Below are 15,585 nucleotides of genomic sequence, written 5' to 3' on the forward strand. Positions count from 1 at the left end.
CTGGCTGGCTGAACTAGAAACCGGTATGAATAGTGTAGGAAAAACTCTTGTCCCCCATTCCTTTTGCATGTTCTGATGATATGTATAAGAGCATTTGTTTGGAAATTAAGGAAGCAGGAGCTAGTAATAGAATGAAGATAGTATGAGATCTGCTCCCTGTCTAAGCACAAGGTCTCCATTTTAACCCTCATAAATGAAGGTGAGAGGACCAGAAACTGACAGAAACCACAGGCTAGAAGCTTGACAAGATGATGAACCATCAGGGGGTTTTTAGCAGATTTATCTGCTTAACTTATCTGCTCATAACTTCATCTGAGTTATGGTTTGAAAGGACCATATTGGCTGTTTTCTTAAAGTACTACAAGGGGTGGATGGGAGTTAGAAAGTTATTATAGTAAGCCAGGTGAGAAATGACAGGGGCTTCAACCAGGGTAGTAAGGGGAAAGAAGTGAAGAGGTCAGATTTTCGATGAAATTAGAAGCTAGAACTGACATTCAATGTGTACTTTGTTCATAGAAAAGGACTAGGAAGAAGCATGTTTGTACCTGCAACTTGCCTGATCCATATGGTCACTTGGGCCTGTGGAATCTGTGATATTCAAGAGCAAAGACTTATTGAATAGCCCCCATAGACTCTTTTATCCCCCCATGATGATTCTGCTACCATTTTGAATGTTTTTCACTTGCAGAGTATTTCTGCAGGTTAAAACAAACAAATGAAGTGCTTATCTTCTCTTCACTGGGAATTACATGTTCCAATTAGAAAACTCAAGAAATAAATCTTTCTGATGCTTTTTAAAAGATTTACAACTACTTTATATAAGTGAATTTCATTTGATCATAAAGATGCTTGCCCTCTTGCTTTGCATTCTTAGTTCTTACCCCCATCTCTGCTTCAGGAAAAAAACAGTGATAACCATGTGGACTCTGTCATAAGGTTTAAAAAAGAAGGAGAAGGCTCAAATGATCATTTCTTTAAAAGAACTTTCTTTGAATTATTACAATTATCATGCATTTACTGTGAGTTAGATTTGGGGATTTTTATTTTAATGACTTTATGGAAATAATCTCACTGAGCTAGAATACTAATTACTGTACTGTGTTGCAATAGGAAAAACAGCAAATTACTCAAATTTTAATTATGATATTCAGTTTTAAACAAGTGTATAATAATTGACTTCATGTGCAATAATTGATTTGTCATTTAAGCAGTAATTTTTTATGCAAATGGACTGCTTTATATGTGTGAACCAGTTATTATAAAATTAATTACTGAATATAATATCTTGCAGAACTATGAAGAGTTCTACTAACTGGCTTATCCATTCATGCAATATCTGGGTTTTTATGTACAGTGATGAGCTTTATAACCAAAGGAAACTAAACCACATTCTACATTCCTGATAAATGTGCCTTTCATTGTGATTATGCTTTTCAAGTGCTTTATAAACACTTTTTCTCTAGACTCTCCATTAATGAATTTCATAGTAACCTTAAAGCTAGTTAAGCATTTAAATCTTTCACATTTTGGAGATGTGAAAATTTATTCTGTGACTAAATATTAAATGCTTGGACCATACTCACTCTGTGTTACATTCACTATACTTGCTAAACTGGATTCCCTTGTAAGAGGGACAAATCTTTCTCATATGATTTTTCTCTGGCAGATAGACTAATTAAAGACACTCAAAGATAGTAAATGGGGGTATTATTTAGGCATAGACTCGAAGGTGAGAGGATTTCAGAAGACTCATGAATATTTGTGCATATCTGCATCGCATACTGCTTCATGTGGGCATCATAACACAGCCATGACAGCACTGTAGAAACTTCTGTTAACTTCTTTACATTTCCCAGGAAACTCCTTAAATTTTTCAGTCACCTTACACTGGATATTTGGTCTTAGCCATTTGACATCATTTTCTCTTAATTCCCATGTTTGGCCCTAAGTTTGCTACTTGGAGAAGTTTAATAGTCACTTTTTAAAAAGTAATTTTTGAAACCAAAGATGGCTCCTAATTGAGGCTCTAAAGGCTTATTAACCACAATAACACACTTTTTTGGCTTTCAGATGTATTTTTATTCTCTAATACTACCAAGAATTTAATATTGTCTTTGTATGATTTAGCTTTTCGTAGTTTGCAGGTACACTTCATAAAGCAAGGATTTGGGCTGCTGGTTTGCCAGTCAGCATTCAGTAAATATTTGCTGAACACATAAGTTGTTACAACACATTGTCTTTTAAATTTATTGTTAAGAACTAAAAACACAGTATTGCAAAGAATGAGATGTTATAAAGCTCATCACTGTACATAAAAAGGTTTCTTTTTAATATTGAGTACGTTACAGGAAAAGTAGTCAACCTTTCTGCCATTCAGTGGCTTTCTTAAACTGTGCTCTATCCCCACAGTGCCAAGTTCCTATACTTCAGGGCAGGTTTTTCTATACCTGTCAATTGATCTCCACTGAGATGTTAACTGATAGTCCTCTCAGTTTCCTCATCTGTAGAATGGGGATAGAAATATCCAGAGTTGTTTCATGACTGATTTCAATCATGTAATCAAATAGCTTCTTATATTCTTGGGTACATAACTAGCAATAAATATTAATTATTATTGATATTACTTCTATTAGTAAGCTGACATGGATACCGTATATTTGACTTAAGTCTGATCCTTAGAAATGAGGTCATTTTCCATATATGATTCTGACTATTAAATACAGATTATAGAAAACAGCACATTTTTGGAACTCTATGTGTTACAACATCCTAATTTTAAAAAAGTTTGGTAAAAGTTATTCATTAAGAAAAAAAATCTCAATTTCAATTAACATTAATTGTGTTTCCTCCATGTGGGTTAATTCTAGTCCAAAGACCTTACAGGTTATTGAATTTAGGTTCATTTTGGGGATATTTCCTAGTATAAGTTATATATTTTCTTATTCATGTGTTTTTCTTTAATTTATATAAAATAAGTTGCCCCTAAGTCTAGTGAATGTGACTGAGTCTTCCCTGGGTATCGACATTCCTCCTTTGTGACCTTTGTCTAAAAACTATGAAATGTAGAATTATAACTTTCTATTAAAAATTCTGCCTGTGGAACACAGGACACAGAAATATAGTAACTGATTGGGGAAAAAATTGTGAAGTAGACAAAACCTAGATTTTTGAGGCTTTCTCTTTTCTAATCAACTTCTCTTGGTGTCCTTCTCTGAAACCTAAACTGTTTTTTCCCCACAGTGCCAAGTTCCTATACAGGTGTGCTGTTATCAGTTAATCCTCACTGAGTTGTTGAGAATCACTAAAGGAATGATTCTCCACAGAAGATTTGAGTGTAGCAGGGACTCTTGGATCCTTAAAAAAAATCAGAACTATATAAATCTCTAACTGCATGCTTATGGGTCTCTGAAAGATAGATAATAAGAGATATAATAGGAGTGTGGGCAGGTTTTCTTCGAGGTACCCTTGAATGTCCCCTCACTTAGCCTTTGAATAATAATTAGCATTGTATTATATTTTATGATCTTAAAATATTTTGGCATACAATATTTCCTGTGATCCTCACACTATCTCAGTGCAGTAATTAGGGAAATATTATCCTCAGCTAATAAATGAAGAGACCAAAATAGAAGGGAATTAAGCTATTTTCTCAGATTTACCTATTTAGTGACCGATTTTGTGAAGTCTAAAAATGTTTTACTCTACACTCTTGTAGTCATTTTTGACCTTTATTCCTTTCATAATCCTATAGGACTTACCCTCAAAATATTGCCAGGACCTGAACATTTCTCTTTGCCTCCTCTGCTAACATCCTAATCCACGTCACCATGATTTTTCATCCAAATTACACACTAGCCCCGCCTCCCAAACTCACCTTCTTGCTTCTGCCATTATCCATTATTCTCAACAAAGCAGCCTAAATTATCCTTGTAAAAAATAAGTCAGGTCATGCCACTGACTTACTCAATAGTTTCCATATGGGCTCCTATATGACAAGTAAAAACCAATATCCTTTTAACGAGATTCAGGTCCTGGGTGGCTCTATATGGTGAGAGGTTCTGCACTGTGTAAGAGTGCACCAGACTGAAGCAGCCAATAGAGGCTGCAATCCACTCATTAAACCATGTGTTCTGGTGTTTGACTGATCTGCACTTTTTCTAAGTTTCACAGAGTTACTGTATAGGCTACCAGAAGCCCTTCATCTCCCAGACGTTATCACTCACCACTGATGCCTACTGCATGCTCAGCCAATGTCAGTCACTTCTGGTCCAGCCACACTGGCCTCCTTGTTGTTTCTTGACAGGCAGCATATGAACAGTGCTCTTTGATTATATACATAAGAAGAAGAATGAGGTAGAAATTTTTATGACTTTATTAAAGTCACTTCCTAAGACCCATATGCAAAATTTATCACTTTTCAGCAGAGAGTAGATCAATTTACATGAATAGCTAGAGTTTCTAGAGGAAAAGAAACAAGTAGGAAGACCTGCTCAGATAAACTAAGGTGGTCACGATATAGGCCCAATGATAGGGAAATGAAATACAGCCAACAAAACGAAATTCCAATATATCCTTGACTCAGTTGTGTATTTATCTGATCTTTTATAAATTTTCCCTGTTAAAATTGAAGCTAAAAATTTGAATGTTGAATTTATGCAAAGTTAAAATTTGGATGCCCAAGGAAATTAAGGTGAAGCAGGGGTCATGAGTACCTTTAGTCTTATAATTTTGTCCCTGCATTTTCTTTTAACTCTCTTTAAATGCCTAGTCCTTCCAAGCTAGCAATGTATTCTGTTCTGTGATGGGAATGGTGAACCCTCTTGGGATTTTGGCCTGTTTTTATGCTTTGGCTATAGCAAGGCAAATTAACAAGAAGCCAAGTGAAAATTTGAAACCAACAGACTTTTCTTTGGTAAGTCAGTGCATTTTTTTTTTTTTTCAAATGACAACAGTCTTCTATAATTATAAAGTTGGCTTCAGGATATTGTTTCATATCTCTTCTCTTATAAGCTTAATTTTCAACATGCGCTTAGGTGTGAGGTAGCTAAGTCAATGAAAATGTCATTGACAGGGCTGTTTCTACTTCAGTCCTGGCTGTCATTCCTGTTTGGCAGCAGAGAAAAACATTATAGGTATAGCGTTTTCTGTAGTTGTCTTTTCCTCTGAACACATGAGTTGTGCACTATTACTGTTAGTTCAGTTTGAGGTCTTCTCTTGTAGCCTGTCAGTCTGAATATATTGATAATAAAACAATTTAAGCTTAGTGTGTATGTGGGGTATCAATATTTGTTTCATTTCATCTGTGTTAAAAAGTCATAGTGTTTTCCATTCTATTTCTCTTTGTGAAAGAAAAAGTTACATTAAGATATAATCTGATAACCTTTTCTATTTAAATATTTTACTGAAGAAAGAAGCTTACAAGCATCTGTAAAGAAAAAATATGTTATCTATAAAAGGGAAAAGGTATAATGGTCTTGGAATATTAGATGTCAGTATAAATAGAGCAGAATGTACTTTATTTTGAAGGAGAAAAAGTATGTGATTCAATAACTTCTCTACCTCAACAAATTGTCATTCATGACAAAAATTTATGAGTCAAAGACCTAAGAAGATACTTAAATATAAAAGAATTCATGAAATATACAACTCTTTAAAATGGCTATATCTTGTATTTCAGACAGTTGAAAGATGAACAAAAATAAAGAACTCATATGGAGAAGTTATGAAAGGATAGGGAAGGAAATACTTGTTTTACAAGAGAAAGAGAAAGGAGAGAAAAAAAATATCGCTATTTGTAAAAGTTTGGTATCATTTTTACATGGAATTTGACAAAGGAAAGGAAAAGAATTCCTACAGTTCTTTCTTCAGGCTAGAAAGGACCAACAGGAGCTACTTAAACAATTAACATTTATTATTGAAGGACTATTAGAACCTGTTCTGGGATCACAGTATGAAAAAAAAGTATCTTCCTGAAAAGTTCATTTATTCCCCTAAAGCTATAGTATCTGATTATGGATAACATTCAATTCATGAAACATCCCCCTAGTGGCAAATGATTGTTTTTATATCTTGTAAACAGAAAAGAGCAATGAAATGTGATGTCCCCAGATACCCTGCTGCCTTTACACTTGTGTAAAGTCCACATTTGCCTTAGTTTGCAGCTGTATTTCTTCCCTGAAAGACATTGCTGCTGTCAGCTTGGCTCACTTTCTCCCATCCCTCCTTAAAGTGTTAGTGGTGCAGACCAGCGCAAAAGAGGACAGACTTAGAAAGTCCTCAAGTGTGAAATTAAACCCTTAGCCAAACCCTGAAGATACTCTCTTTGTGGCTCAGCAAAAGTTCCACTAACTCTTGTTTATTTCTGGGTACCAGAGTAATTCTTTTTGATTATATCTAGCCCCAGCTGTGGAAGTAATAGAAAAGTCTTATGAATCAGTTCATACATGGGAAACTGTTGTAATATAAAAAATTTACAAGCACCTGAGATTGACAGTGTTTATCTCATTCGTGCCTTAAATTAATAGAAATTCAACCATCTTACTGCAAATTAGCTTGATTTCTAAGAACTTTCAGAAGTTAAGCATCAGAACTAATGAACTGAGATTTTGTTACTATCTATTTTTCTCCCACAAAACTAATTTTGCTGTAGAATGGCATAAGAACAGCTGCTGAAAGAAACTCTTTCAATTGCAAAGAGCTTTTTGGTTGATTTGTACATCTTTTTTTAATCCATTTTTCTCAGTACTACTTCTCTCTTACAATAGTTGGTTTTTCATATTCAAAACTATGACCATTATCTTTAATGTGGTATTTCTAAGGTGGAATAACTATTGTTGATAGGCAAATCAACTGAGAAGGTACCTAGCACAGTTTGGGGCACATTATTTGTTTCTTTTATTTTTAGAGATTTTTTCAACTTAAAGTACATTTTCTTTTTTGACAAATATTGTGTCTTATGCAGCTACTGTCTTCCTTGAAACAGATGGCTCAACATCAACAACTCACAAAACACACAAGGATAAAGTATTTCACATACTGAAAAACCAAATTCTTTTTAAAGAAAATTTGCAATTGGACAATGAGAGTTTAACTTTTCCAAGCGGTCTTAATTTATGTCTTAAGCAGCAAAGTATAATATAAATGTTAAAATTTCAAGAAAGATGAAACCTCAATGGAAATGAAGTATATGAACTAGTTATGATTAAGGTTATTCATCTCACATTTCTAGGTTATGGTCCATTTTCCCATATGCCACATGACCCTAGAATTAAGGATTCCAGATTCGTATACATACACGCACTATTTGTGCTGGGGGATATACAACACCTAGCAGCCTGGCGGCTCTTATTAAATATTAAATAATAATGGACATATAGCCTCACTTAAAAACTAAATACTGACTCGTTTTAAAAGGTTTTATTTTTCATCTGTGTAAGTGTCTATACCCTGAACTTATAGTGCTATTTTTAAATGATTTAATTTATAGTGCTAGTTTTATAAGTGAGATAGAGAAAAGACTATAGAATCACTGACTAAGGGAACAGAGGACTTGCTGACTGTTAGCATGTGAGGGTATGGAGTGAAGAAGGCCACCTTACTAAAGCTGTGTGGTTGGTTACCCTGCACTTTATCACAGAAGCAAAAGGAAACTGTTTTAACATCCACTCTAAAATGTATTCTCGTAGTCAAATCCCTGAATAATGAGACTGGGAGGAAAACGCAGTGGGTTAAGCTTATGTTCTTGCCTAATCTGTACTTTTTTGGTTCCACCCAGAAACTCTCAACTTTTCCCAGAGGAAAATAAAACAAGTTCATGCTAAGGTGTTACAGAATGTTTTTAGACAATGTAGACCAAAGATTACCTACATTAAAATCTCAGAGGTGTGAAGCCTGGATATCTGCATTTTAGCATGCATTCCAAACAATGTTTATGTCCAGCAAATTTTGGTAACCACTATGGCAAGATTTAACATCTCAGCCCTCCCAGAGTAATTTAAGAGAGCAACACAAAACAAAATAATCCAATTTGATATCCGTTTATTCAGTATATTTAATACCTTGCTAAATGCTGTTTGTTCTTCTAGATTACATCCATACACAGGAGAACATAAGAGAGGGAAGTAAAGAAGGGAGGGAGGGAGGAATAAAAGAAAAAGATGGTCTTCAGAGTACGTTGCTGTAAATTTTTTGTTGAGGACCTAAGACCCTGTACAAGGACACAGGTCCACAAGGAGCTGCTGTAAAAAGTACTAACTGTCACAGCCACTTAAGTAAAAGCTTTCTGTGTTATTGTAGAGCCAGCCTGTCCCTATACTTTGTAAATATTTTCCAGTTGTAATGATGTAAAGAATAGATAAGTTTTCTTTTTTCCATCAATTCAATCCCAGAGAAAGTCCTTTGCACCAGGTAAGATCAATGAAACCAAACACAAATTTTCAAAGTAAAAATATTGAGTCATCAGTTCTATACCCTCTCTACGTTAAACACCCTATTTTTTTTTTAATGAATACCACAAAGTTCCTTACCTGACCACTGATCCAACATGCAATAGCCAAACATCATTGTCATGACAATCTCCTGCATCCCTTTATCTCGCCATCCTGATTTCTTATTCCTACTGACCCTCAGGCTGTCTTTCTGTTCCTCTTGGCAGTCACTCTTATGGTGATATATACCTTAGCCAGTTTCTCCTTGGTATTTCCAATCAATCCAGCCCACATCCCTGTTCATGCAACAGCATTGACAGCTTCGGTGTTCTATTTCTTACCATGTTGGAAGAAAGTGGGGTGGGGGGAGGGCTTGTGGGACAATGCTTTTAAAGTCTGCAGTAGTGTATGTCCTAGGCTTTCACTTTCACTCACCACTCACTCACTGACTCACCCAGAGAAACTTCCAGTCCTTCAAACTCCATTCATGTTGTGTTCTACATAGATGTTTTTAAATTTTTTTCTATCATTTATTTTACTGCATCTTTTCTGTATTTAGATATGTTTAGTTAGGTACACAAATAGCATCATGTTACCATTACCTTCAGTGTTCAGTACAGTAACATGCTGTAAAAGCTTTCTAGGAGCCATAGGCTATACCATCTAGCCTATGTGAATAGTAGGCTATACCATCTAGGTTTGTGTAAATGCACTCTGTAATGTTTGTATGACAAGATTGCCTAATGATGCATTTCTCAGAACATAGCCCAGTCATTAAGTGTCACACTGACTGTATTGTTGGAGCCACATATAGGACTCAAATCAGTCCTCCCATAAGTTCTTATTGCCTTTATATTTGCAATTGTAAATGGTTTTGAAATGTTGTTCTAGATATTCTGAATGCAATTGATTTTAACAAGAAATTGGCAATGAAACTTATTTTAGAGTCTTTAGTTTTAAAGGGAAATTCATAAAAAGAGAACAAAGAAATGTGAAAATTAGTTAAATCTTATAAACCAATCAGTGTATAATCTAAAGTACAATTTCACATCACAAAACGATTATATCCAGCGATTTAAAGGGGGAAAGTTAAATGTCTGATTATTTCATTCTTAGCTAGTTGGGAAGAAGTTGACCACACCACTGACAATGTTTAAAATAGAAAACATGTTCAGCATTTCTTTAACCTCAATTGGAAAGAGATCTCCTTGAAGATATTTTTTGTGCCTTTTCGATGCTCTGTAATATCAAGGGACTCCATTTCCACAATATATAACTACCTATTTAAAGTGCTGAACAGCTTTACAGGGGGATTGGGTTGTAGTTGGAAATATAAGAATTTCAAAAGATATAAAAACCTGGCTTAGTTGTCATTGTTATTATAATTGAGTAATGCTAGGTCATTTTAGGTTAACAGAGCAAAGTAGTTTTAAAAATTACTGGACCTCAAATAGATCCTAAAGCAGTAGAAATAAGATTTGAGAACTTTAAAAAAAAATGGGGAAAAAAAATCTAATTTACAGCTTTGTCATAATGTGAAAGCCTAAGAAAAAATTTTGATTTATTATGATTTTTTAAACAATAAATCCTTTATTGAGTATAAGATGAGCTTGACAAAGAAAACTTATTTCAAGAGTAATAGCTGATTTTCTGTAACATTAATATGAGCATTCATGTCTAACTCCTTCCCTCCCAGTTGACTAGTGAAATGGAAAATAGAATATAAAAATGGGGAAAGCTATATCAAGTGGAAATTAGGAGAATGAGATATTCATGCCCAACAACTTTGAGAAATTTCTGCAAGGTTAGTGCATACAGGAATATATCTAAGGAAAGGAAGGGAAATTTGTGAATCCACACCTGTGAAGTTATAGCTTTCAGGGGAAGCATGTACAAGAGACTCCAGCATTCTCCTACCCCTATCACAACTCACTGCCACCCAATTACCTGTAACTAATAGAGGCAAAGGCTAGAGACAAGTACCCATGTAACTGTCCACATTAGCTAGGGAACCCTTGATGATATCCTCCCAGCCCCCATACAAATACTCTTGATGTGAACTAACAAGTCAGGCAAAGAGCTGGCATATGGCTATGGTCACCTGTCATCAAGAGGAAGTAGGCAAAGACAAGCACATGAGAGAAAGGAAGGTTGAAGTAAACTACCCCGGCAAATTTCTTGCTGCCGTATCAAAGAAAGGGAAGATGCCTTCCACCAGAAATAAGGTTTTCTGCAGTTGCCTCAGCCTTGGGTTACATCTAGACTGCTCCCAGAGAAATGAGATTCTGAAATAGCAAAGTAAATTCTAAGGATTTTTTCCCCCTCCTTTTATCTAAATCTGTCAGATTAGAGTAAGCATCTAAACATTCTTCTAAAACCAATTTCTGCTCCGGCTTAAACAATAGTTGATCTTCCTCCACGGTGATGTTAGCAATGATGATGATGTGTGATGATGATAATAACAATGCTTATAATGGCAACTACCATTTATTGAGTAATTACATGTACTTGACACTGTGCTAAGCTCCTGTATTATTTCAGTTAATCATAACAGAGTTCTTATAAGGTAGGTGCCATTATTAGGAATGTTTTATAAATGAGGAATCTGAATTTAGAATGACTAACTTGCCCCAAATTTGGATTTAGAATGAGGAAACAAATAGATCACTGAAATCAGGAAGTGTATCTACTCTGAGAAATCAGAATAAGAGAATGAAGAAAACAAAAGTTTGAAAAACTTCTAACCCATGTGCTTTAAAGGATACTATATTTATAATGTTAGAGGAAGCAAGCATGAAATGAAAATAATGTAAAATATGAAAGGCCTGAATGTAGTTTAAAAGAAATGAAAATATTTGTTAAATTTAAAAGTACAGTGGAGATAGGATACACAGATTGAAAAAATAAATAAATCAGTACTATAGAAAATCAGTAAGAAGTTTCCCCAAATTTAGAAGTAGTGAAATAATGAGAGAAAAGAGACTCAAAGAACAAATTTGAGAGATGCAATATACAAATAATAGGAATCCAAGGAGTAAAGAACTGAGCAGATTCAAAAAATAATAAATAAATAATAATAATAAATATTGAAAAGAGATTTTTGTCTTCAGGGCAAAAGACCTGGAAATAGAGAAGAGAAATACAGAGAATTGCATAGATATAGAAGAAAAGTTATAGATAGAACACAAAGATTTCTTACCAAAAAAAAAAAAAAAAAAAAAAAAAAAACAGCTTAGAAGAAAGGAAAAGAGAGAAAGAAGAGCTGGAGGAAAAGATCATTAATAAAAATCTAGAGAGTGAAAGGACTAAAAGATTGTAGCCCAAGAATTCTATACTGCCAAGTGGCTATTTATGAGCAAGGGTTATGTTCATGTGGAAGGATCTAGAAAATTTCACATATGTGTCCTTCCCACCCCCCCCCAAAAAAAAAGCCTCAAATAATTAGGTCTTTAGGCTAAGATTTTAATCAAAGTAGAAAGCATAGTAACGGTAACAATGATATTAAGAAAATTATTAGTGAATAAAATCAGTAAAACATAATAATTGTGATAACTGTGATGCATTAATTTTCTATTTCAGTAAAAAAATCACCACCAACTAGTGGCTTAAACAATACAAATTTGTTATCTTATAATTCTATATAGGTCAAGATTCTGACATGCATTTTACAGGGCTAATATCAAGGTATCAACAGGGTAGCATTCCTTTCAGGGGGCTCTAAGAGTGACTACGTTTCCTTGCCTTTTCCAACTTCTAAAGACTGTCAGCATTCTTTAGTTCATGGTCCCCTTCCTCTACCTTCAAAAACAGCAGTAATGCATTTCTGTGACCACTCTATAGTCACACTTTCCTCTGACTCTCTTCTTCTTCCTCCCTTAAGGACCCTTGTCATTAGATTGGGCCCACCAGGATAATCCAGAAAAATCTTGTCATTTCAAGTTCCTTGACTGAATTACATCTACAAAGTTTTTTTGGCCATATAAGGTAACATATTCATACGTTCCAAGAATTAGAACATGGACATTTTGGGAGGGGAGAGGAATTTTTCTGCTTATAACATATAGTAAGCATCAAACCTATTCTTAAATAATTACAAAAATTAATATTTTAACCCTTGTTCTAAGATGTTGTGATTATCTGTTTTCCTTCTATATTTCTTTTGACTTTGATCTTTAATGTCGTTGTTCTTGATTTCACAAATTGACTCTTCTAAGTTCCTGTCTTTGGCTTTGAAACCTGACACTGGTTTTAGTATCTTCCTCTTGAGTTGGAGTGAAAATAGAACAGCTCTGTAGGAGGCCATTACCCTCCTATGTAAAATCTAAGATGAAATTTAACTGCCTGTTTCACCCTTAGATGGGTTATATGAAAGAAGGCAGGCAAGAGGTTGACATACTTAGAAAAAAGTAAAGGAAATTCAGGAGAGCCAAACTTTGGAATATGGAGAGGGTAAATCCAAACTCATATGTAATATATAAACTAAATATAAATTATAATATTATTCTTAAATTTTTCAATTGGTTTGGTCTACATTTAAAGCATTAAATCAGAATTTGTAATACTATTTTTAAAGTAATACAAAAAGTATGTATGCATATAAAATATAGACATACACATACCTATTAATACATGTATGTATATAAATGCGTATTTTATATTTATAATATAGATGTATCTGTTACAATGAAGAAACGAGGCTTCAGCTCAAAGATGCTGTCACTTAAAGCAATTTTTCACATGCTATTATTTAAAGAGTAGAACTAAAAAAATGTAAATATAAGTTACATTTCAAAACCTGCTTTAGCTAAAACCCTGAATTCTTTTTAACTGATGAAAGAAAAAGGAATTACAGTAGATAGCTCTAATCCAGGTTAAAAAAAATAGTGTTAACTTCTGCCTGTTAAAGGAGATCATTATTTGTAACCTAAATGAGTTGATGTTTTTGTTGGATGTTGATTCATTAAAATAAAATTCACAGGCAAGTCATTTCTGTCATTCATCTGAAAAGCAAAATAAAATAAATTGGCACGAGGGATTTTAGGAAAGAATGAGAACACTGCATGCTTGCTTCTTTTCAACATGTATAGAGAAAAATTTGTGACATTTTCAAACTGGAAATTATGATCAGACTACATCTAGGTTTCTGCATTTTAAAGAAGTAGGTATACAAGGAAAGTATTGTCCAGGTTTTTAACCTATTACATACATTTTAATAAAGTGTACAACTGAAACTATTAAGTTCGAAGCCATGTTTTAAGAGTGATATGAATGCTGGTAGTTGTGGTTGAAGTGGTGGGAACCATGCCATAAGAGAAATGAGGAAATGAATGGGAAAAATTTCATTTGAAGAAAATAAATCTAAGAATGTGGAGCAGACTTATTTTGTGTTGCCCTCTGGTCTAGATGTTTCCTAATTGACATAGGACCCACTCTCTACCTTTCTAGACTCTGGGGCTTACTGTCTCTATACTCTACAATTTCTAGACCAGGATAAAGCAAGCTTTTTCTATAAAGGACAGGACAGTAAATATTCAGCCTTTGCGAGCCATGTGATCTCTGTTGCAAATGCCTCTGCTAGTATAGCACAAAGTCAATTACAGGCCAACTTTATATATAATAAAGACTGTAGGCTTGTTCTAGACTTTAGCCTACAGTTCCCTATAGGGAAGTAAGTGAGTTTGAGATATTATAGACCACTAATCTTGTGACAGAAGGAGAACTTAGAAAATAAATTCTTAGAGTATCAGGAAAAATATCATTGCAAATAGTACAAAGATAGAGCTCCCTTTTATATTATAAGAAAATTATCAGACTTATGGAAAGAATCAGTTGTCCAGAAAAACAGGGAATTATTCTAATGAATAATTTGTAAGCCCCTATGATATAAATTTATTTATGAAAGAAAAAGAGAAAATATGGAGCAGCATCACTAAAAAAAAAAAAAAAAAAAGCTCTAATTCCAAGGTCAAGGGATACAAGTCCTGCCTAAGAATGAGGCTGGAGCAAGAGGACAACAGAGAAAATGCCTACCATTAATATGTAATAAGTTATCATTTCTAGCAGAAAATGTAGTCAACAGACCTGAACAAATGTAGAATTTAACAAAGAGACAGAAGCTGTAGGAGTCAAGTAGAAATCTAGAAATATCTCAAAAATGAAGATGAATTTTTGAGATTAAAGAATACATGCATACATGCACACATTCATACATACAAAATTTTAACATTAGCAGACATGTACCATAGAACATTAAAAACAACAACAAAAATAGGTCTTTGGGCAAAAGGAATATGACACTAAACAGAAACTTTGATCACCACAAATAGATGCAATTGAAGAACTCTAGGAAAAATTAAAATGAGGGAAATATAAAAGATATTTTTTCTTTTAATTGTTTCAGGAAATAAATAAAAGTCTAAACAAAAACTAGTAGAAATTCATTGGGAGTTTATAACATATGTAAGTGTAAATGGATGAGATCAGTAGCACAAAAGATAGGACAGGAATTATCAGTATGCTGATTTAAGAATTGCACTCCAGATGAAACAGCATAATACTACTTGAAAATATACTGTTATTAATTAATTATATATGTTGAAAACCCTAGGACAACTACTACATTTTTCAAAGAGATATATATAATAAAGTAATCATGGAGATAAAAAGGAATCATGTAAGTTACTAAAAATTAATCCAAAAAAAAAAAAAAGAGACAAGAAAAGACAAAGAACAAATGAAAAAAAGGAAAACCAATAGCAAGATGATAGATTTTAATTAAACTGTATCAATATTTACGTTTTATAAAAATGATTTATATACACTTACTAAAAAACAGATTGTTGGATTGAATAATATCTCAGTCTGTTCAGGCTGCTATAGCAAAATACCATAGACTGGTTGGCTCATAAACAATAGAAACTTATTTCTCACAGTCCTGGAGACTAGCAGTTCAGGATTAAGACACTGGCAGATTCAGTGTCAGGTAAGAGCCCATCTTTTCACTGTCTTCACAAGGCAGAAAGGGCAAGTGAGCTCTCTGGGGTCTCTTTTGTAAGGATACCAATCCCAAGGGCCCCACATCTTCATACCATCACGTTTAGGTTTAAGATTTCAACATATAAATTCGGAGGTCTGGGGGGAACAAACATTTGGTAGCAGA

The 15,585-nt window shown here is 34.0% G+C and overlaps 1 long non-coding RNA gene across 1 annotated transcript in view; it reads left to right on the forward strand.

Annotated features, from left to right (window-relative positions):
* The window catches only part of LOC120596932 (uncharacterized), a 336,649-nt gene that overhangs the window by 84,813 nt on the left and 236,251 nt on the right, over window positions 1-15,585 (forward strand). The gene's annotated exons all lie outside the window — the stretch shown is intronic.

This window comes from Pteropus medius, unplaced genomic scaffold, assembly GCF_902729225.1.
Source record: "Pteropus medius unplaced genomic scaffold, Ma_sr-lr_union100, whole genome shotgun sequence".
NCBI classification, from domain to species: domain Eukaryota; kingdom Metazoa; phylum Chordata; class Mammalia; order Chiroptera; family Pteropodidae; genus Pteropus; species Pteropus medius.